The following is a 25,162-nucleotide window of genomic DNA, read 5'->3' on the forward strand; positions in this document are numbered from 1 at the left end:
ACAGTAAAAATCCCAGTCTGATGAGACTTGTCTTGATTTGAGGGCACACTTCTGCATCAAATCCCAGGGTAAGAATGTTGAATGCTTCTACAGAAGCTTAAAAACTGCTACAATCAGAGCTCCTTAGAAGGTATTAAGTGAGAAGAAAGAAAAAGCAAAGAGATTCTATTAAACATAATACATTTCTGTGTGCTTTTTTATTGGAAATGTGCTCCTGTCTTGTTAAGTTAGCAGAGGTTATCCCTGTTGTAACCATCTCTATCTGCTATATAGCCATACATTTGACACTTAAAAATGTGACAGTTTAAATTTCTATTATTTGTTGCTGAGCTTTTCATTGTCATTCTAAAGCTAGGCAACAACATTAGAATTGTTAGAATCTTCAATAATAACTTTATTTTCAATACAACTGAAAGCCAAGGCTTTCAATGCATTGGGGGCAGCCATTTCCTATTAATTTCTGCTTATCCACATTATTTGAATTGCATATACAGAATTGTACATAAGGGATTTCAATACCCTGTTTCAATTAATTTCTAATGATAATTGGGAATCAAAACCTTTTGTATGGCTTTGATAACCTAACAGAAATATTTTAAGGACTCCTATAAATGTTTAGGGAAGAACTCTACTTCAAGCATTTGAGTTGACATTAAGATAACTACTTATGCTCTTTGAGTTAAACATGTAACGACCTTTTTCATCATTTGCATCCAATATAGGGTTTAATTCAGAATCTCTGAATGAAGTAGGAATCTTTCAAAAGCTTCAATGGAAGTCAGTGGTTCAGTTGGGAAAATGGGAATTTTGTGTCTTGATGGATGAGATCTTCACACTTTCTATTCCCTGGTCTGATTCACACTCCATTTGAAGGAAACAGGGTAACAGTGAAAGAGAGACAGCCCAGTACCATCCATCTTTTCTTCTTTTCTGCCAACCCCAGGTCAACAAACAGCATTCCTTGTGTTCCTAAAGTTAAGTTGCGTACAACATTATCAGGAGAGGAACGCAACTACGAGTAAGAAACTGATAATTTAAGGTCAGAAAAAAGAAGTATTGTTGCAATGAAAAGCTGTAGGGGGGTTGTTCCAAATGGTACCTATAGCACAAAGGATCTAATAATAATGTGACTGCAGGTGGGGCCAGTGACGAGAGGACAGAGGAAGCTGTTAAAGGAATGATGAGACAATATATCTCTAAACTATCCTGCATGTTTTTCCTGATTTTAGAAAAAAGAATATTTTCTAGATTTGCATACTTAATTTTAATATGCTTTGGAAAATGTTATTGTATTCAACTGATAACCTAGAAGGAAAGAACTTTCAGTTCCCATGCAGAAATGGTGAAATTATCTTCCCCCATTTATTAAAAATGCTTCCCTTCTTTTTCATGAATAGTGCTGAAACAAACTTACTTTTAGGATTTCATATGCTAGCACCTTTGCTCTCTTTTATTTCCTTATTTAAACTGATGCTCTGAGGTGCTGTGCATGAAAAGCCCTGAAAAAAAAATTGAATGGTGCATTAAAGAGAAAACAGTTTTAAAGCACATTATGCTGTGGTGCCACATTATTAATATGCATAGATTTTTAAATTACATTCTATATGTTAGATTGGGATTGTTATATAAAACTGGCTCCCTGGTTTAGCTAGCTATTTCCAGAAAGTTCCTAAGCAGAATTTCTTTTTCCAAATAAATTCCTGATCATCGTGATTTTTACTGTCCAAACACACGTACTCACAAATATGCACACAAACAGACACATATGCCTTTCTCTAATGGGAGGAGTTTCTTCATATCTGAGAAACAGCTGGAAATCTTCTGTAGGACTAAGGTAGGATTATAGTTCCATTTTAATGTTTATACTCACAGATAAAAGCTATCGCCCATGCAGCAGGGGAGATAAGATGGCTGACAGCACTAAGCTGCCTTCACTAAGCAACACTGATGGCTGCCTTTTTGGCAGCCTGGGGCAGTCTGCATGATTAAAGAGAGAAACTTAAGCTAAACCAGACACTCTAAAAACAAATACACTTTGGAATAATGTTAACTCTACTTAGCACCTAAGATTTCACTGTATATATCTTAATAGTCTTAAGCAGCTCCCTTTGTAAGCAATTCATCCAGGAGTTAATGTGTCAAGTTTAATATGCATCATGAAATGCTCATTTGTAACTAAAAGATTCAGAGGAGCTTTTCATCTTGGACATGTAATCACCAGCCTTCAAGCAGAACACAACAGAATATACATCCTGTGCTTGAGCTCTAGGGCTGCCACAAGAAAAGGCTGGCATGAATTTTCTTGCTGTTGTTTCCCTTCTCAGCCTCCTGGATTCCAAAGAAATCTGGATATGTTGGACAGATGCTGAAAATGTACAGTAAATAAAAAACTATTCTCACTAGAAATTGTGTATGTAAAATTTAAAATGTATCTTAGCTAGCTTAGTAGACAGAAAGCAGCTGGTGAGTCAGGAATGCTTTTCATTTTTTCCGTCTTTGCCTGTAGTAAGCCTGGTCCCACACTGAACTTATTAGGAATGTTTGCCTATTTAAGGTCACTGAAAGATGAAGAACTGATTAGGTGTAATCGGGCATGCTTTGGCTTTCAAGTGAATGAATTTTCATTAGCTGAATGTGTAACCTTCTTGATGCAAAAAGGAAATACAATAGGTATGTTCAGCTCAAAGCTTAAGTGTTAAATATAATATTTTAAGAAAGATTACATAGACTTACCGCCTTAATAAGTATTTATTGTTGAACCACAGGCATACTTTAAAAAAACCTATGTCTATGTAGAGACTGTATAAATAGAAAATGAAATACTATGTTCTCTCTTTCTATCTAGTTTAGAATTCAGAGTAAGAGAGTTAATATCAACATTTAATTTAAACACACAGTTAGAAAAAGATTTCTTAGTAAGCATCAGGTAATTGCCACCTTTGTAACAGCTAGACAAATTTTACATAGCCCTTTTCATTAGTAAACACCAAAGCCCAGTTTGTGGATGAGACTATAGTGAAGAAATGATCTACCCAAACCACCTTGCAGAAGTAACTTGGATTAGACTTTTTGTCAGCTTATTTGCAGTCCAGTGAACTGCATTCTCCTTGCAGTGCCTTGATATATTATATTCTCATATAACTTTCTAGATGGAGTTTAGCAGATAATGTAGTCTATGCTTTATAAAACTGCAAGACTTTAAAAGGAAGTTTTAATAGGCAAGCTGTTAGGCAACAAACCGGATAAGGAAGGCTGAAGAACAAAATTCCTGAAGTCCTAGAAGTAGGAATATTCAGATCTTGTTTGTTTATCTTGAAACTACTTTGAGAATTACTTTAATTTAATGTTTGTTCAAATATGAGATAGCCTTGACATTTTTTACATTTTATCTTTTTATGTTTTATTACATTAAAGAATAATGGCATGCTGTCTTTGGTAGCTGGTCTTCTCAAGAACATCTGTTCTGACTTTTCTTTCTTCTAGAGAGATCCATGATTTTTCAGGTCCATACTGGTTATCTAAATTAAAATGTGGTCATAAGAATGCTATGTGAACTTTTTATATCTGATGTTTACAGTCATAAAGCCCAGTTTCTGCAGAAGCAGCTTATTGTCTTTTTACATACAAATTTATATCATATGTTGAATGATATTCCAAACAAATGCAATTGGTTAACAGATTGTCTCCTAACACTTTCTTTATATAATCAGACTTTTTTTTTTCCCAGAGAATGTATATTAGTCTAAGACAAAGCTTTTTAAAGGAACATACTGATGCAAATAAAGAATCAAGTGGTCAACGTGTGGACATTTGGCTGAGGAAGCGCAATAGCAGTTTGGGTCAGTTTGGAGCACTTTGGATCTTCAGATATTTAGGTTTAAATCCTTACTCTGATTTGTTCACTTAAAGTGGAACAGCCACAATAACAGAGCAGAATACCCTCAAATATTCAGTTTTTAAGCACTTAGAACACCGTCCTTGCTTGGAGGAAAGTGGCAAAGCAGGGTTTTGAATAAATGTTTAACACTTTTGCAATAATCAGTTGTGTAGCGTTCCCTGTAATCTTTTATGAAATATTTGTAACGGCTATAGTTGTAGAATTATTATTTTTGTTCTTCTTGGAATGTTGTGGGTGATAGGGAAACAGATTTTTGCTCAGCTCTAATTCTATAGAATTATCTAAATAAGAAAATACAAACTTTCTTTCGATTCTTGAAAGTCTGTGGATTTCACTATTGATAGGTATTACAACAACACTGAACTAAATGGATATAGCAATAAAGAGGTTCTGTTTCAGGGAACGCAAAGTCTAAAGGAACAATGGTGTTCTATTAACATCAAGTATTAGAATCAATCCATGCTTTATATGTGAGAAAAAAAAAAGTGTGTAGAATTTACTTGCCCTTTCTAACATCACGCGTTAAATCTGTGACAGAGTTAGAGACAATTTCTAGATTCCTTAATCTGTAGGTATGGATAGAATCTCTCCCTGCCATCACTGATGGAATACTCCTATTGACTGTGGTAAGGCTAGAATTTCATGCAAAGTTTTAAACATGTCATTTCCACAGAAAGCTTGCAAAATGATAAGATTCATCAAGTATGCAATTTATTCTAAATATGCAAAATAGAATGTTAAAACTAAGGGCTTGATCCTGCAGCCTCCGGACATATTCAAGTACTATTTTTCTTTACCTACAAGAATCCGTTTCAAAAATTCTGATAACTGAAAATATCTATCAAATTTATTTTCGGACACATACACAGGATATATGTATGTTGTATATCTGGACACTCGGGAAAATATGGTGTTGTATCAATCTGCAAAGGCTCTTGATTCCCCCCACCAGGAGGCTGAGACCCTGAAAACTCTGATTCCAGGAAAGACTATAATGAGAAAAAAAAGGTGATAAGCAATCCCTGATCAAGTCAACATACTAGTATGCAATTGTGGGACCAAGTAAGCTATAGTCACCTTTGTTCTGAAGTTAAATGATAGCTGCAGTAGCCAAACCTGTACAAGAATGTGGGAATAAAAACAGCTGGATGAGAATAAATAAGGAATCAGTAATACCTGGAAAGAGAATGGATGTGATTGATAGGAAAATTTGAAAAGAAATATTGAAATGGGGTAGGTTGGTGATTCTTGAATTTTGGGGGCAAAACAATTAAACATCATTATTGTCGTAGTTTAACCCCAGCCAGCAAATAAACCCCACGCAGCCGCTCACTCACCCACCCCCACCCCCCCTCGGTGGGATGGGGGAGAGAATCGGGAGGGCACAAGTAGGAAAACTCCTGGGCTGAGATAAAAACAGTTTAATAATTGAAATAAAACGAAGTAGAACAGTAATAATAACAATGAGAACAACAACAATAACAGCATATACAAAGCAGGCGATGCACAATCCAACTGCTCACCGACCGCTGACCACGTGTCACGAACGGGGGCGAGCCTCCCCACACCCTTGGTTTTTCTACTGAGCATGATGTCACATGGTATAGAATACCCCATTGGCCAGCTGGGTCCACCACCCTGGCTCTGCTCCCCCCCCCCCGCCCCAGCTTGCCTGGCACGTGGCAGGGCATGGGAGGCCGAAAAGAGAAACCAAAAGTCTCCCCGGTGCAAGCACCACCCATCGACAACCAAAACATCAATGGACCATCAATGCTTCTCTCATACCAAACCGAAAACACAGCACACCCCCCAAGCTACTGGGAAGAAAGTTAACTCTGTCCCAGCCAAAACCAGGACAATTATTCAGAAAACTAAACCAAGCCAATGGCATCTTTCTCTTTCCTTTCCTAGACCACAGACCACTGTTTGACAACTGCTGACAGAAAGGACCAGTAGAAGGAAAAAGAGGGGCAAAAGAGGTAATTTCCTGTGCTAAAAAATGCAATACCAAAATACAAATAGATGTGAGAATTATTTTATTCTCGGGACATGATACTCTAAGCGGAGTACCACAGTAAGTGATAAGCTAGACATAGATATGTGGGTGAATTAAGCAATGTTTTTCCCACTGGCTAGCTGCAGATAGACACCCTGGAGCTGACAGGTCCCCATTCAGGCCCTCATATGCTATGAGTTGTGTGATATGGGTCTTAGTTCAGCTATGATGCAAAGAATGCTGGGGATCCTCTCGGAGGGAATGGGATAACTTACTTTACCAAAACACTGTGGGGATCCATGGGATACATGTAAAGATACATAACAACACCCTGCTTCATGACCAATATGGTAAAACAACTTAAGAATAAAGAATTGATAAGAACTAACTCATTACCTAGCCTGAACAAGCTATCCAGACCTTGTCTACTGGGCTTTAAAAAGCACTGTTTCTATGCTAAATTCCAAGCTGCATGATATATTAATTCAAATGGAGGTGGGAGAGGTCTAGGTTTCATTACCACGTTTTCATTATATTCTTTCTTGCTTCACTTGAACAGCTGTGAAGGCAATGATGAAAGGTGAAGTACCAAGATGTCCCTTGATCTTACTGGTTGGTAAAGTTGATATTGGGATAGTGTCATGGATGTAAAATTTTGGTGTTTGTCTATGTTGTCTGTGAGAGATGGAACTGTAGAACATTTGTCTCAAAGACTGCTTATCTAAGAAGAGCAGCTGCAAGGCCACAGAGGCCTCTGGTTTGCAGGGGTTGCGCTCTGAGCAAGACTCCGTGTTGTCTAGGAATGTCATATTCATAAAGCCTAACTCTATGGATCTCTTTGCTTATTTAATCCCTAGGCATTGACTTGAGCCCAGAGAACGGTTAATTTTTGAGAAAATGTACCTTTTGGGGAAAGAAAATTCTAAAACTGTAAATATTGCTGGTTTTTCACAGAAAAAAATGGTGAAAGAAAACCTAAATGAAAATAATACAGTTTTGTCTTTGTCAAAATAACGATTTCTTGACCAGTTTTAAGAATGCTTAGGAAAATTATGTCATTATCTTTCCAAGTGTAGAATTGAAATGCAAATGCAATAAAATGGCTTGTTTAACTAAAACCATTGAAAAAAACATTAAGAGGAAAGAGATGTCAGGAAAGATGGACACGTTCATTCAATTTTGACTGAAGAGGTTGGTGTTTTTTTCCATGAAGGCCTTACATAAAACTTCACAATGTATTATTAGCCTCTCCAGCTCTCTGCTGCATATCCTTTCTTGCCTTCTCTTATATTACAGAGATAAAGATTTTGTACAAGAGGACTGATATTTTATAGTGCCAACTACAGCAAAACAGCAATTGAGAAAAGAAAAGGCAGGGCACCATACAGCAAGTAGTCTCTTGAGGCCAATAAATTATGACCATAACTATAGCCAGTATCATTTAAGTACTCTTTGGTTTCTGATGATAAAGCACTAGCTTATCACAGTGTTGACAACTGCCAGCCCCTATGGCCCCAGCTTACAGCTTGTCCATTTGTTACCCAGCCAGCCACAGTGAATTTAATATAATGCAATAAACAATCACGTTCATCAGAAGCAGAAATGGACTCAAACTTAAGCCAACACAAAAGACTACCAACCAGGCAGAGCAAGGTAATGAGAAAAATTGATGTGAAGTCTTCTGCTCGTGCATCATGTAGCTATTAAATATGTCAATAGTTGACTTCAGTGGAGAGGAGAACTAATGTAATCTAGGCATGAAGACTAACCAAGAGGGGAGCATGTGTGTAGTGAACATCACTATGACAAAACTCTAAATGTTGCTACTTTTGGTACCTGAGCTCATAATCATGGTAATAACACCAACTCAAATGTATAATTAAGCTTTGTGATACTTTCACTGCATGGAAGTATGCAACTTCCATTATTTTTCTGTTATGAAGGGATATTTGAACAGTACATTTTAAATCATACAATCATATAACACAATACATCATACAATTAAATCAGACAATTCAATATGATCTGCATAATTCAGATCATAAAATGTCACACTATTTTCCTCATGAAACCCTTAGCCTCTAGTTCAATTACTGCTTATCTTTCAGAAGGGCATCCAGCTAGATCTTCTGCTAAGCTGTCCCCAAGCCGTATCAGTTTTTTATTGAAAGCACATTCAGAAGGTGCATTAGGTCCAAATTTGTGTGTAGGTATGTATGTGGTTAGTTATTTTAAAATTTCTTTAATCGTACCCCATGATGTTAAATATGAAAGCTTAGCACTGTATGAGTGGGAGCTTCAAGTGTTTGTTTTGATGAACTTTTCTCAAGTCCTTGATAGACTTTCCGGTAAGAAGATGAAACACCCTCAAATGTTTGGTGTCGCAATCATATGAATTAGTGTAATAAGGGCTGGATAACATAAATTCACATCTCTACTACCCATCCCAACTGAGAGCTCAATCCTTGGTCAGCTGGTGTGTGTTGCAGACATCAGGAGGAAGCAAAGAGAAAAGTTTTCTTATCCACATTTCTCTCAAACTTCAGGAAGGTTAAAAAAAAGCACCCAAATGCTAACAGCTCTGAATCCTTTCTTTCTAGCCAACTGTCACTATATTAAAATAAAATGTATTAACAGTTGTCCTGGTTTCGGCTGGGATAGGGTTAAATTTCTTTCTAGTGCTGTGTTTTGGATTTAGTATGAGGAGAATGTTGATAACACAGTGATGTTTTCAGTTGTTGCTAAGTGCCCTCCTAGTCCAAGGACAGCTCCCGTGCCTACTGACTGAGCTAGGTACACAAGATGGGAGGGAACATAATCAGGACAGCCAGCCCAGCTGGCCAACGGGGTATTCCATACCATGTGACATCATGCTCAGTATATGAATGGTAGGCGTGATCCAGGAAGTACCGATTGCTACTTGGTTATCGGTCAGCGTGGGTGGTGAGCAATTGCATTGTGCATCACTCATTTTGTATATTCTGTCATCATTATTATTATTTTCTCTTTTCTGTTCTATTAAACTATCTTTACCTCAGCCCACGAGTTTTTCTCACTCTCACCCTTCCGATTCTTTCCCCGCCTCACCAGGGGAGAGAGAGTGAGCGAGTGACTGCGTGGTATTTGGCTGCCTGCCAGGTTAAACTATGACAACAGTATGAATTAGTATGTAAATGCATGTGTGCATATATATTTATGTATATATTAGTAACTATAACTGAAACTACTCCTACTACTTACTACAGGGTAAACCCCTGCACCCAAACTGCAAAGTTTCTAGAATAATGACTGTGTCATGGCCTGCTGTTTGAGACAAATTAACAATCAAGCAACAGCTGATAAAGAATTTTCTTTCTAAGGTTCTTGTAATGGGTCATCAAGATATTGCCTTTAAGATGGCTCTCAGGCTCATTCTTTGTACTAAACATACTCAGTGGTTTCTGTCTTCTGCGGTAAACACATTGTATCAGCACACTGGCCAAAGAGACTCAGAACAAATGTGGCTTTGTATTTAAGGTCTATTCACTGCAAAAAAGCTTCAAAATTTCAAAATTTCAACTTTATTTCCAGTAGCTACATCTGGATTCCGTCACAAAAAATGAGGGTTTCATCATACTTAACACTTCAGAAGCATCTAAAAAGACATGATATAAACTATATACACAAAAACCAACCAACCATACTCCAGAAAGGATGTCTGATCTAATAATAGGTGTTATTTAATGTGAGCGCTCAAAAGCCTAACCACACTAGGAGTTCTGATTCTCTGCAGCGTAAAAGCTTCCCTGCTGGATCAGACCTACTTGACTTCACCTTTAGCTGGTATTGTCTCTTTCATTTTTGCACCTACCGTTGCAATAGATAACAAAGCTACTAAGTGGGGGAGAAAAAACATACAAACAAACTAAAACCACGCAGAAATATAAAAGCTCTATTTGTTCCTAACCTTTGAAATTAAATTCAAAATTTATTCAATAGGTGTCCATTTTTCAAACTGAGAACAATAGGCTGGAGCATCAGGTGATGTAGGGTTTTTTTTCCAGAGTTATTCTCAGATTATACCAAGTTTTTGTTTAAGAAGATGACAGTGTTATCAACAAAAACTGCAGCTAAAATGAGATACAATGGAAGTCTACCATACTTTTTGTGATGCTGTATCATTGTTTGAGATCATTTAGAGCTCTCTTTTTTAGCTCAAATTTGTATCACTTTGAGACAACTCATTAAATGGAATGTTTGTTTCAGTCATGTTTCTTTGAGGAAGAAAGAAATCATATGAAAAGATTTTATTCTATATGTGTTCAGAGCAAGTGATTTTAGTCTTTCAGGGTTTGGGGTTTGTTTGTTTGTTTGTTTATTTATTTAAACACAGAGAATAAAAAAGCAATTTATCAGACAATCTCTATTTTTTTCTCAATTGCCCCTCTATCAATTTCTCTCCAGTTACTGTCCAGGCATAGTTTCTCTCTCTGTCCAATTTCTGTGACAAAATGCTATAATATGCTTCTTTTCCTTGGACTCTTTCTCTGCCCTCTGAATTGTTTAAATTGCTGGAAAGCATTTCTTGGCAGCAGTCACTAACAGCAGTTAAAATTTTATAACCTTTACTTATAATTACAAATTGTGTTATGACGGGAGCAATTGAGAAAAGTGTTTTTAAATTCATCCTGTAAACTGCATAGTGTTAATAACCCTCCAGAAGGAAATAATGGGATTCCTTGTTTATTATAATTACAATCCATTAGAAAATTTGGATTTTTCAAATCCATTTGTATATTGCTGTTTTGAGGTATAAGAGAACTCTTTCTAAAACATTTTTTATTTATTAATTTTGCTAACTGAACTCACCTCTTTTTTTTTTTTTTTTTTTTAACATCAGAACAAGAATTGTGGTCAACAGCTAATGTTTGATTAATTAATTTGGGAATATTTGTTTTTCCTCCAGAGACAATTAACAGTTTGATCATAGCAGTGGTATTAGGAACTGATAAATGACACAAACTATTTTAAAATAAAAATCTTCTCTTATAAAAGTATGTAAAAATATTTTGAAAATTACTTTTGTGTTGCAGTGCAGTGAGTAATCAGAATAAATTTTCAGTCATGTTAATTTATTTTGCATGTGCTCTTTTTAGAAACATGAACAAGACACTAGTGCACATTGATACTGATAAAACTGTGGGATTTCTGTTGAAATCAGAACTGGGGGAGGGAGGAGGCTGGGGTTTTGTCCTACGCCATTGCGGATTTCAGTCTTTCCTTAAACTGACTGTAAGACCTAATGATATTGACAGCTTTCCAAATTTTGAAACTACAATAAAATCTACAGTAAATTTGCACCAGAGCTCTTCAGTACCCACGAAAGATCTGTCCAAGGAGATTGTGCTGGGTTTTATTCCCAAAACTTAGCTTGGTGTATAATTTAAATAATAATAATATAAGAAGTTCAAGCAGTCTTAACAATGTGAAACTCAAAGGAAATAAGGAAATTTAATATTGTAATGTAGTTTCATACTGTAGATTTTATTCTTGATTTGGTAGTATAAAAATACACTGAAAACTTATAATTTCAGTCAGGGTGATAAATTGTCTGTACTTGTGGAAGAATGTGGGTAAGTGTATATGAGGGGTAATATTTCTGGCACATCATCTGTGCCTTCTTCTGTCATTGAACACGCTGGACTGTGTTCCCCAAAGCTGCTGCCTGATGAACTGCTTTCAGAGTTTTGAAAGATTCTCAAAGAAGTTATTCAAAGAAATTGTATTTCAGTTCTGTTATAAAACACACAAAAAATCCAACTCAGGTGATTAATTTTGCATATTTAGATTGCTGATGAAGTTTTACGTTACTTCACACCTCATGCAAATTTGTTATGCAATGTTGCAGTGCTTTTTCAGACATTTTCCTTCCATGCTTGCCTTAGTGATAGGTGAAATACACCAAGCTGCATCTCACATTTTGTCCACAAATATGCTGTTGAAAGTTAACATTAATAAATTGCTATAGACAGGCTGAGATGAAGCAGAAGAAGGTCCTGTATACCATGATACACAGGAAGCCAGGCAGCGATCTCTTTCCTCTAAGAACTTTGAATCTATCAAACACTTTAAACAAGTATAAACTAATACTTCTTCATTGTTCATCCATCATGAGCAACTCTTTCACTTGCAATACAGTAACAAAATGTTTTTCTTGTCTCCTATTATTGTCCTAGATTATGACAAACCACTCTCATATGCAAGGTGATGATCTTTGCATACCAGTAATATAATAGCCCTACTTCATCTTTATCTCACTATTCATAGGTTTGGTTTCCAACCCTAGAAACAACTGAGCAGGTTATTATGTTGCCCAATGGCTTTTCATTTTAAGCCTGAAATGCAAGACAATTTTCACTTCTGATAATCTAGTGCACATGAATTACTTAAAGTGTTAGGAAAAGCTTGCAGTGTGGGCATGGTAACATGAAATCACTCATTTTCCTCTCATCCAGTGAGCTCTTCTTCCACAAAATGAAAAAGAGAAAGGCATGAGGTTCATTGCCTTTATACCAATAGTTATTTTTTTCTTGAGTCATTTGGATTTGGCCTACATTCTGCTTGAAGTGGTTTGAAAGGCTAGGAGTCTTCAGACAGTTAAAAGAAATCCTTTTGGAACTAACCCATGACTTTTTTGAAGTCAGTGATAGTTTTTCTAGTTGACTTCATTGATGTTAGATCAAATAGTTATAAGTGATGGTTTGTCTGTTTTCTTACTAGAAATTGAAAATATGAATGAACGCTTGGCCTCATTGAATTTAATCCAAATTTTTTTTACTTTAGTCAGTCTAGAATCTCACCCATTACGTTTGATATGAAGTCAAACCCCACCAGCTTCCTATGGCCTGAAGTCAATGCAATCTAAGTTAGGAGCAAAGATATTCAGGATTGTGTATATTTAAATATTGCCATGTTTCTAAATGCGATCAGATGTTTCAGACAAACGCTTATGGGCAATCACAGGACAGCAGGTAGGCAGCCACATAAATGAAGTATAATTGGCTGACTACAGATTTTAGTCAATAGCAAAATGTTTGATAAGGTGACCTTTTAAATTAACCTGCTTTAAAGATGTAATCATTCTAAATAGACAGATACAAAGAAGCTTATTAGCCATAGGTAAGATGAGAATACAACTCATCAATCAGGTTTGATGATTACTAGATAAAAAAAGGTCAATTTCCAAATAGCCCATATAATCACTAAGGCCTTTTGCTTTAGCAGGAACAATTGCTTAATCAACAACACTCAGCTTCAAGAGTTAAATTCTGTTCTAGCAGAATGTGTCCATCTTGCTTGTTCAACAAAAGTTGATACCAAAGGAAGAGTTTTCAGATAGTTTTCCAGTGTTCCTTTAACTTGTTTTAAAAAATTATTCTAAAAAATGAGTTCCGTAGTTTGTGTTTACATGCTAGAAGAGCAATCCAATGCAACCAAAATGACTGCACAGCAATATCTCAGAGCTTGAAGGAACATAAACGTTGTTAATTACTTAGTCAACCAGTCACTCACTTTAATCATATACCATTCACTTTAGCAATCATTTAAAATAACTCTCAACTAAGAGCAAAGTGCTGAGAATTGTTGCACAAGTAAAAAAAGGTCACTATAAAGACGTGACTATACAGTATATCTTGTGGCTTTTTTTCCCCAGTACGTCTGTATGTGGCAAGGTTTCATCTGCTGCAAATAATTACTATTCATTTAGTTTTCGTATACACCATCTCCTTCACTCGCTCCGTGTTAGGATGTAACACTGTATAAAACTTCATAGAGATCCAATGCCAAGATCTAAGTAGAGATAACGAAAAGTAGTTCCTTAATTTATCTTATGCCTTTGTACAAGTCTGAAGGATACAAGACAATCTAATCCTAAAAGGTTTGGTAACATTTTAATTTATCAGATGGAATTAAACTTAAATGCATAATTTTTTTTCACCTCAGAAGGCTTCTTGTGATAAATTTTTAACAGAAGCACGAAGAAGGATGTTAAAGTACAGAGTTGCCTACAGGTGATTAGTACAGGAAAAGCCTTCCTTTCCATTGCATTGGCTCTTTGGAAATTTTTGGTGTACTGAGCCTTGCCTTTCAAGCACTGGATTTTCATAAAGTGTATTTAATTGTATAAGGAGGTAGCCTTCTGAAATAGGAATTAATTTAATTTTACCTTAACCACAAAATATATTTCTTACTCTTATATTAGATGGAGTGGGTTCAGTGCATATACAGACTAGCACTTCTACCAGCTTCCACCAGAAAAAGCAGCAAAGATTCAGGCTAGTCACTCTACTACAGGAATGAAGGTTCTCCTTTTCATATTAATCTCATTTTTTTAAATCTCTGAGACAGAAGTTGACAGTGTTAAGACAACAAAGAGGCTTCTTGGTCCTCCATCCATAGAGAAGAAAAAGAAAAAAAGAAAAAAAAAGAAAAAAGGAAAAAAGACAATTTGTGAGGCTTTACATGAAACATTGCTTTTTACTCATTGCTGGCCTCTAAACATGAGAGCTTTTGTTGGTGTGCCCAGTGAAATGTAGGAAATCAAAGAAGCATTGATATATCCCTGGAGGTATTTAAAAGACACGTAAATGTGCTGCTTACGGACATGGTTTAGTGGTGGACTTGGCAGTGCTAGGTTAACGATTGGACTTCATGACCTTAAAGGTCTTTTCCAACCTAAATGATTCTATGATTCTATATAACCTGTTGTCTGTCTAGCAGTATTTCAAAAGAGAGATCAACTGAAAATTATAGAAAAATGTGCCATAAGTTGCTAGAATGTAGCTTTGACTGTTTTCTGTTATCAGACAATTACATAGGCATCAGATGGAGCATTAAATGACATGAGGCAGAAACACCAGGAATGCCATTGTTCAGAAAGTATTTGTGACAGAAATATCAAATTGTTATTTGTCTCCACTAACATTCACAACTATATACTAGGTACTGTGTGTGGTCTGTATGTCCTTGTCCCTGAAAACATCTACTTAGAGCAGTGAAAAACTTTAATTTTCAGATTATATTTTAGATCAAATAAAGAAAAAAATGTGTGAAATATTTTGATTTTCCTTTCTTTTCCCCCTATCTTTTCCCTTTAACCTCATACTGTCCATTTTTTCTAGTGCAAAAGGCTGAGAAAAGAGATAAAATTAGAGAAAAAGGAGAACTGTGGAGGTGAGGATTGCTTTTTTTAACAACATTGCCTCTCCAAATAAAAGTTGATTGGAATAACACATTTTTTCTAAAAGTGTGGGGTTTTGTTAAGATTTTCCATTGCAAAAACTTCTGCTGGTTTTTTTTTTTGAACTTACTTTCTTCTTCTTTTGACTGTCCACAGGTTATCTGTAAAGATAATAATTTTGTTGATTTATTCCTTGCCTGATTCTTTCACAAGGTACAGTCGGAAATGGTAGGATTTAAGACCTAGTGCCATTCCTCATCCCGCAGTGAAGGTGTGGAAATACCTATGTGACTGATATTCAAAGCATTGTGATGCATGATTTACTGGCCTAGAATTCAGTTTCTGCTTTTTGGCGGAAGTCTGGATGCTAACCTTTAGGCCTTCAGTTTTGCATATCTTCATAGCCTCAGTGCTGCAATTCTTTTAGACTGTTGCTAAAATAATACATAGCACTAATGCAATATTTAGCTGTAACTTCACCTATGGAATGAACATATTACTTAGACTTTGTGTTCTTTACACTTGTCAAATGGATGATGTGTGAGTTTGAAAGGCTCTTTGATGCCAGAGCTACTCTACTATCCCCCTTGTGTAAGCTGCTTTGAGATTTCCAGATGAAAAGTGCTATAAAAGTTCTAAATGGTATTGCTGTTATTATTTATTATATATTAAGCTAGAGTGATGTGCTGGTTTTGGCTGGGATACAGTTAATTTTCTTTATAGTAGCTAATATGGGGCAGTGTATGGAAACTGTGTTGATAATTCAGGGATGTTTTCGTTACTGCTGAGCAGTGCTTACACAGAGCCAAGGCCATTTCTGCTTCTCACCCCACCAGTGAGCAGGCTGGGGTGCACAAGAAGTTGGGAGGGGACTCAGCTGGGACAGCTGACCCCAGCTGGCCAACGGGATATTGCATACCATATGACGCCATGCTGAGCATATAAAGCTGGGGGAAGAAGAAGAAAGGGGGGGGGGCGTTTGGAGTGATGGTGTTTGTCTTCCCAGGTAACCGTTACATGTGATGGAGCCCTGCTTTCCTGGAGATGGCTGAACACCTGCCTGCCGATGGGAAGTGGTGAATGAATTCCTTGTTTTGCTTTGCTTGTGTGTGCGGCTTTTGCTTTCCCTGTTAAACTGCCTTTATCTCAACCCACGAGTTTTCTCACTTTTACTCTTCTGATTCTTTCCCCCATCCCACCGGGGGGGAGTGAGCGAGCGGCTGTGTGGGGCTTAGTTGCTGGCTGGGGTAAACTGCACATTTCTTTTTTATGTTTATGCTTGGAAAGGGTAATGTATAGATAACTCATATTTAAAAATGTAGGTATTTGGAACATTTGCTCTGTGCCCTACCATCTATTTCCATTATTAAAGCCAAAGGAGAGTTTTACATGGCCAGAAACAGAATGAAGACTGCAAATTCATTTCACTGTTGTATATGGAATCAGGGATGTTTCTCAGTTCACTTTCTAATTTTCGTACTTATGCAGCTGTAATTGTCTGTTATTTTTTTGCACTACCTTTGTGCCAGTCAATAATGGTGCACATCACTGAGCTGTGAGAAACCTAATAGTTTCATATACTTTATTACACTGAGCTGTCTCTATAAACATCTCAAAATCTAAAATTACAAATAATTGCTTCTCATTAGCAATGGCCTATAAACAGTTTATTGGTTCACCAATACTGAATCTGTATAAATAATAGTTCATCTGTTTACAGGACCAGACGAAATAACCTATATACTAATAAACACACTGTGGACTATGAAAAACAAGATGTATGCCAGCAAAAAAGCAAAAATCAAACATGAAGAGCTGTACTGTAATTTCTTGATTTTAAGCAGAACTCCTAAAGAATTAACAGAGGCGTTTAGCTTCAACATTGATGGTGCAATGAAACCCATACATATACAGCAATAGATTTCAGGCAGAGATGCTATTTGCTGTTTTCATCTCCTCTACCTTTTTTCAGTTTGTCTGCTCTGTCCATGTTTGCCTTTAGTTTTAAATTCAATAACATATCCTTCAAGAATAATTGTTGAGTATGTTAATGTCTTGTACAAAATGAGACTTCACCTTCGATATGTCTTCTGGCCACTAAAATAATATTAATTGTAATATTAATTGCTGCAGTGTTAGCAGCTTGATAGATAATTACAATTATGTAGAAATCAAAGGCTGAAATTTTCTAAAATTATATGCGTTCTTGGGTTCCACAAATTAATTGTAGTCACTGCCAAGAATGACACGTTACATATGGGAGTGGTACTCAAAGAAAGTCCAACATTTTCAAGAAAAAATATGTTATAAGGTGTTTCTCATAAGGGAATCCAAAGCACTAGCCACATACCTGGCAGAAATTCTGGTTTCAAGGGCTTAAAACTCGGACAGGTACCATGTGGAAATGGATCAGAAAGTAACAAACATCAAGAGCCGTATCTGAAAGCAAAATTCTTTGAGTTAGTCTCCTAAATTCAGAAGGAGGCATCTAAGTTACATGATTTTCAAAACTTCAGAGCCTCAAGATGCCTCCCAGAAGGCAAAAGGAATAGGTTCTTTAGTTCACAGGTTTCAGCTTTGCTTTCTTTCATGACTAAAAAACAATATTATAGGATCTTTGCTAATTGCAGGCAGAATTACTCAAGTGCAATTTTTAAATGTCTTATATAATAGGACTATGAAATTGTTCCAAACATGAATTGTTTAAAATATCTTCAGTAAGTGCCTGAAATTATTTCATCTAGTACAATGCCATTTTAACTACTTTTTTAAATTTAGAAAAATATATGCAATTAAAGTGCAATTACATAAAAATTAAAGTGCCAGTGCAATTAAAATACATAAAATGTATAAATCTGTCCACAACTCCTTCTGATTTATTTGTCTGCTTCTATACTCTGAAGTCTTTTTTCTAGATAAATTTTTCTTACATATATTTTAGGAAGTTTAGCTGGTGGAAAACATTTCCTGTATGTCAGAATCATTTAATATCTTTCCCAAAATAGTTAAATTAACACTTATTTTAAAATCAAATTAAACGTAACATCAAGAAAAGCTATATTACTAGAATTTGGAAGTAGCAGTCCTGCTACCTAATGTTCAATTAAACCAAGAACAAACTCACTCAGCATTACTTTCAGCAGAAGGAAAAGGCACTCAAAATTCTGTCTCCATATGACTGAAAAGGATTGAACTGTTTACTTAAGAAAGAGGGCAAATAGGACGGGAAAAGGTAGAAGTGGACAAATTAATGCAGTGCAGAGAAAAATTAAAACAGCCATGTCCCTTCACCTTCACTTGCAATACTAGACATTCAGAGAAATTGAAATGCAACAACTTTATGACTAACAAAAGGAAGTACATTCTCACACAAGTAGCTTTGGGAACTCATTGCCTTAAGGTATCACTGAGGCCAAGAGCTTATCGGAATTGAAAACAGGATTTAACATTTACATGGATAATGAGAATATACAAATGTATAATAGTAAGGATTAAGTGTTTGACCCTGCACCAATTGAATTAAATGGGTTTCTTGTGACTTCAGTGGTGTGAGATCCAGACTAGAAAGGAGACAATTTTGGAAAGGATAGAAAACCCTCTTGCTTCAGAGTATAGCAAAGACTTTAACAATGAGAGATTAGGAAAATATTTTTCTGATAAGGAATCCTGTAACTTCGTGATGGAGGTTTCTCCTCTTTCTTCTATTAGTTTGGGGATGAATTAATCTTTGTCTGTTTTTCTTTAGGGGTGAGCCTAAAAGCTCTATCAAAATTGTCATCAATAAAATGTAATAGTCAGTCAAAGTGTAATGGAGCCAGCTCAGTTAATATTTAAGAATAGTTAGAAATAGTAACCAGTATCTGCTGAGAAAAATTAAAATATGTGGGTTTTCTTATTGTATTTAAGAGAGTATTGTACATCAACTCAAGTCCAACTGACAGTAATTAATTTCTGCAAGGAACTTTTCTGTATCTTGCAGGCAACATACTATATACCACATATATTTCTGTGGTTGCTATAGTACTTATTCTCATTTTTTAATTGAATAGCAGAATTAATACATGTTGAGATGAAACCTACGCAGATGACCAGAACATATTTTAAAGCTACCCTCAGCAGTCTCACCTGACCTTTCATTGGAGAGTCAACTAATATTGGTATGCCAATAATTAGATATGCCAATATGGGTTTAACTTCAGAAAACTTTAAATTGCTTTTGGTTTTGTTTCCACTGAGAAATATTGCCTCAGTGATACTTCCAAGTCTCTTCAAATCTAACCTATAAAAAAAAAAAATCATAAAATCATCTTCTTAAATAAAAATAAATTGGGAATTACTCTTTATGATGTTATGTTTTCTTGACAGTTTGGAGGTATGATGTTACAAAACATGTATGTCCAAAATGTGCGTGAGCAAACAATTTCACAGCAGAAATTATTCCTTCTGGATTCATCTGAAAATGAATTTGAAAATAATTTTCTAACAGTTTCTACTTCTAGATAGTCAGAATTATGACATTAAGTACTGGATGAGATGATGTGCATTTCTGTATGAAAAGGAAAAAAAAAAGAACTTAATGTTATAAATGAAATTTTTATTGATCAAGCACATAATTGAATGTACTTATATTTTCTAACATTAGTTCATAATGAGCACATCCTATACATGCACACACATTTGAGTATCTACACTTTACTCATTCCCTTGAAGTCAGCTACTGATAAACACAAAGGACCATGGCTGAATTTTACAGAATAAAAAAAGTAGTCTAAAATGATGACTCTCCCTAAACCCTGAAAGTAAGTTATATAGAAAAGAAGTTTTGAATTAAAAAGAATTTAGTCCTTAAACTTGCTCAATACTGCAGAAATGTGAAAATTGCCTAGGAATGTTGATGGCTGAATCATCAAGTGAATTGTAAAGAAACTTTGGAACTGGAAAGATATATGTATATTTATATTAGATAGCACACTCAGAAAGTGTTGTTTTATATAAAAAAATAAAAATTTACTCATTGGACACCAGCTTGTTTGCTAGCAAGGCAGGAGGCTATTACTCTGAATTAATCACAAAAAATTATATCTAACAGCATAAACTGTTCTTCGGTTTCTTCACAGAAAGGATGTAACAATGTACCATTCAAGCTAGGAGAGTAATTGCTAGTGCTACTTTGAATTTTGTGACTGGAACCTAAGACTACAGAAGTTTGCTCCTGGATACCCATGTGGGAGAGTCGCTATTAAATGATTTAATCATTTTTAGTATTGTTACTGGTGGTTGTGACCACACAATCCTTGAAATTTATTGAAGTCACATGAATTTACATGAAAACTTTTAGAGAAAATGACATCTTTTTTCCATTATACTTGGGTAGACATATTCAGGCAGGGAATTTTCTCATTTCACACCAGAAGTTGAAATAAGTTACTCATATATCGTGCAGAAATTCAGATATCATTGTAATGTGGACAATACTGCACTGTGGCATGTGTATTCCAGTTCAGAAGAGAATCATTACCCTGTCCTAACAAGCAAGTTACTCAATTAAAGAAACTGCATCTTTCACCTTATTTTTTTAGTGAGATGAGGGGCAAGTGTAGTGGTGGACTGTAGAAGAAAAAGCAAAAGCAATTGCAGATTCCCTAGTCTTTTCTACTTTGTCTGGAATTATTTATATCAGATGATCATCAACATTTTTTCTCAAGGCAGCCTCTCCTGGCAATAGAAATATTCACATTTTTTCCCTTGAACTTTAGACAAGACCTTTATTGTAGATTAACCTAATTTCAATTCCAGGCTCTCATTAAGATTCCAGACAATTGACAAAACTTTCAGACAAAATCAATTTCTTGCTTCATCTGTTTTTAAATAGATGCAAACCTTGATATTAGAAAATTTGAAATTTGCATTTATTTTCTGTACTTCTAAGAAAATCTGATTGTTATCATGGCATTTGTGGCAATAACAGGACAATGCTCTGTACCTTTGTCATAAAAATTATGCACTATTACATCATAAATAAGACATAATAATGAGCCATATGAGAGCTAACAACAAATGAATGGTTCATTATCAGGTTCACTGTAGGACCATGAGCTAACAACGAACACACAGAGCCAAAAAAACCACCAACAAACCAAACCCGCCCAAAAAAGAGAAAATGTTAAAATACATGTATTAGAGACTATCAGTTCAGCTTACCTAGAGTGGAAAGAATCACATCTATGAATGAACAGAAGTCTTTGAAAAATGGCACATTCACAATGAAAATTACACAAAGGACCACTGGGTATTACTTTGCAAAATGGATAATATGAGGCAAAAAGATCATTCAATTTCCATATGATTACTGCTACAGGTAATGGAAGCAGCAAGGTGAGAAAGGTTTCATGAAAGTTGCATGCTGCTTCTCTAATTTTTTTCACTTTTAACTGTGCTTCAGGCAAATTCTCCACAAAATTTTCTTTGTAGAATTCTTCTTTTTATATGAGTACTAGGCTATATAAATAATCCCTTCTTCTAAGGAATCACATTTATATCAGGGAAATCAACAGTATAGTTCAATATTGTGGAGTATTCTCATCCATTAATATCTTCCATTTTGTCTAAGAGACAGATTGCATGAGTCTAGTTGGTTTGAAGAAGGGAAAGTGTAATATTTTAACTGATGTTTTTCAAAGTCTCAGTCTTGATGATTGTTTATACCAATAAGCCATCAAATCTGCTTTATAAATCTTTATTCTTAGTAGTATCTTAGTGTTTACCAAGTGAAATATGAGATGCAGGCATACTACTTAACCTTATTGTACATTTCTAACCCTTGAACCTTCTAATCTTTACTCAAGGGTTTGACTCATCTGTGTCTTTTTTCTGCATGGCCTTTCTTACGTAGTTCCCAGCCCTTCTATCAACTATTTTGGCAAGAAGAAACAGGTCAGGATTTTTGATACTGCCCAGCTTCTAGGCAGTCCCTGAAGTTTGTGTAATTGAAAGTAGGTGAGATTTTAGGCTGCCCTGGATTATACAGAAGGGCATTTACAAGTCTTGGCTATCACAAGGTTAGAGAAGCAGACACATGACTTAGAGATTTCGTTCTCTCTCGCTTTTTTTGGCTGTGCTGCGCATAAATTGAGTGCACCTGAGCCTTAGGCTGACTATAAATTGAAAGTACCCAGTCAGATTTATATTCGTAATGTGACAATGTAGAAGATCCCACAGGACTTTGGAGTTGAGATTGTCTAGATCTATTATCATATATAATACAGTGGTTTATAGACCAGAAGTCAATATTGATCCTCATCCAAATGCCACTATCTGTGGCAAAAGTTCATAAGTAAATATTTACAGATTGGAAATGGAGATTAAGGCCCATGGAATTCAAGCCTTTTACTTGTTCTTTCTAGATAGAATTAATTTTATTTTTGTTTTTAAACCAATCATTCCACCAAAAGACGCTTTCATCTGTTTTCTCAGAAGGAAGAGTCTTTCCAGTGTTATGTTGTTTATGGGAGAATGCCAAAGGAAAGAAATCTAAAAAGCAAGGCAGAACCTTTGAAGGACTCTGTCATTTTCTCATAAACCCTGCCCTGCGTGCAAGTGCGAAGTAGCATCACAGAAACAGCAGAGCTTTACATTCTCCATGTAAACTAAGGATTTTGACCTGAGGTGCTTCCCTGGGATTTGATCCTTGTGCCTCCTCCTTCCTAAAAGAATAATTTAACTGTGTGCTCTTGTGCATTTCAGTTTGTCCAGTGTGTCAAATGTTACATTAAGGTAGTGATCCACTCTCTGCAACTGGAAAACATAAGGTCTCATTCTCATTTATACTCAGGGCCATTTATCTCACTATCATGTTGAATGTGAGTATGAAAATGAGAATAAATTTCTATAGATGGATACATATATATTCATGGATATGTATATGGATGCACATGTATACACACATGAATACTTTAACTGTAAATATTCGATGTATTTTAAATTAATTTTTTAATGATGTTACATACCATTTGCAAAAAAAAAAAAAGTATGATTTCTATCTATTTAAATTGAAGACACCTTTAACTTTCCTTTCTTTTCCCTTAAAAATACAACTTTCAGTCAGCTTCAGTCTTGACCAAAGTATCTGACAGTGTTTTCAGCTAAATTTGTTCTTGCTATAAAATGCTGGACTTACATCTACACTGAAGGTAGGTGTCATATATTGTTTACTTGTTGTCTTGTAGATGGGACATTTGAAAATAGAAAATACACAGGCTCAAAAAACCAGCCATGGTTTTTCCACTGAGAACTTTATCTTTGTCAGTGCAAACACAGATAGAAAACATCAGAAGTGGAATACAAATATTTCTTTGAGTTTGAGTTTCTGATTTGGTTCTCAAGTCCTCAATTCAAATAACCATCTTCCAAGTTTTTCTGAGAAACTTTTTAATAGCCTACTTCCAGACTACTTCTTTGAATTTGTTATTGTTACAATTATTTGTTCCTTTGTTAGGGACATAAGGTAAATTCCTGAATCTTAGAACCTTGTTTTACTGAATTCATTGTTATATAAAATGTTACATCATATCTGATGTCTGTTTATTTTAATATTGCCTGTAGGATAGAAAGCTTTTCCTCTTGCTGAAACTGAAAGCAAAGAACATATTATTAGCTGAGGGTGGAGATGTTAACAGGGCTTTCAACTCTTCGTATGTATTCAACACTTTCGTTCCTGAAGGCTTTATTTTTAATTGATCTTTAATTTGAAAATGCTTCATTATTTTGAATGTTAGCAAGTATAGAGGGCCTTATAGAGGGAAAAACTTAATACTGTTGTCCCTATCACAAAATTAGCAAATATTTTCTGTTCTCTGATTTCTGTTCTCCTTATGTATTATCTTATATTCCCTGCTTGCAATAACTCAATGGGTAAGGCATTTGATACTGCTTTTAACTATGGAGCTAAAAGAGTGTCTCCCTCTCTTCTTAACTGGTAAGAGATACAGATCCAACATTCACTACATAGTCCCTCTGATTTCACGGGATTTTGGAACATGCCTCAAGTGAGCTATACATTCCTGATTCACTCAGGAAATTAGCCCCAAACTCCGTCACAAGACATGAACTCATCCTTATAATGAGGATTGGACAATTTGTTTCAGTAATGGGTATAACGGCAAAAAGCCAAGGAGGGCAGGGGAGAATCTTGTCTGTTATTTTTGTCAATCTAGGAATAATGTAAGCTTTGTACAACGTACAAAGCATCACTTAGGAGCTGTGCCTAAGTTGCTAAAGATGAACTCTGCTCTCTGCAATAGGCAGACAACTCTCACTGAGAATAGTGAATGTAGTCTATGCGTGTCTGAATTTAAAATTTCTTCTATACAATATTGTTTTATAGCTTTTTTTCCCCAGTGAACCCTCTCTCAAATTCTTTCCCTTTCAGCTCATTGAATGACATGATTTTTTGTTAGCACTTCAGTATCTTTACTTCAATTTCTCAACCAAAGCTTTTTGATCGTGACCCCTTTCAGTCTGTGAGGACTTTGGGGCGAGCGTTTTTTACTATTCATTCAGTGCTCAGGAGAGTATTCTTTCTTAGACCCATGTTATTCTAAATGTCAAGAAGTAGTAGGCCAAAAATTTATAAACAAAATATGGCTTGCGTAATAATTGGGTACCTGCATCCAATCCACTTTGAAGCCTTCACTGCACTCTGTGGTACCCAGCATAAAGAAGTCACAGACTTTTCTCATTTATGGTTACTGACCATTGAAATAAAAAATTGCAGTTAATTTATGTTTTCATAAAATCCTCTGTAGTCTCAGTTTTTGTAATGGCCTTCATCTAGGAAAGATAGATAAATTAAACATTGGGAAAAAAGAAACACAAATTCAATTTTATTGTTGAATTCAATTCATATCAGAAACAATGGATCATGAAAATTGAGAGAGAATTTTTGATACATATTTTCGTTTGTAATCACTATTTGACACACTTTGACCTAAGATAAACATTTTTTAAGAAACTGGACATTAAGACTAACATGACATTTTATAAAAGTAAC

Source organism: Calonectris borealis, chromosome 2, assembly GCF_964195595.1.
Source record: "Calonectris borealis chromosome 2, bCalBor7.hap1.2, whole genome shotgun sequence".
In the NCBI taxonomy this organism is placed as follows: Eukaryota; Metazoa; Chordata; class Aves; order Procellariiformes; family Procellariidae; genus Calonectris; species Calonectris borealis.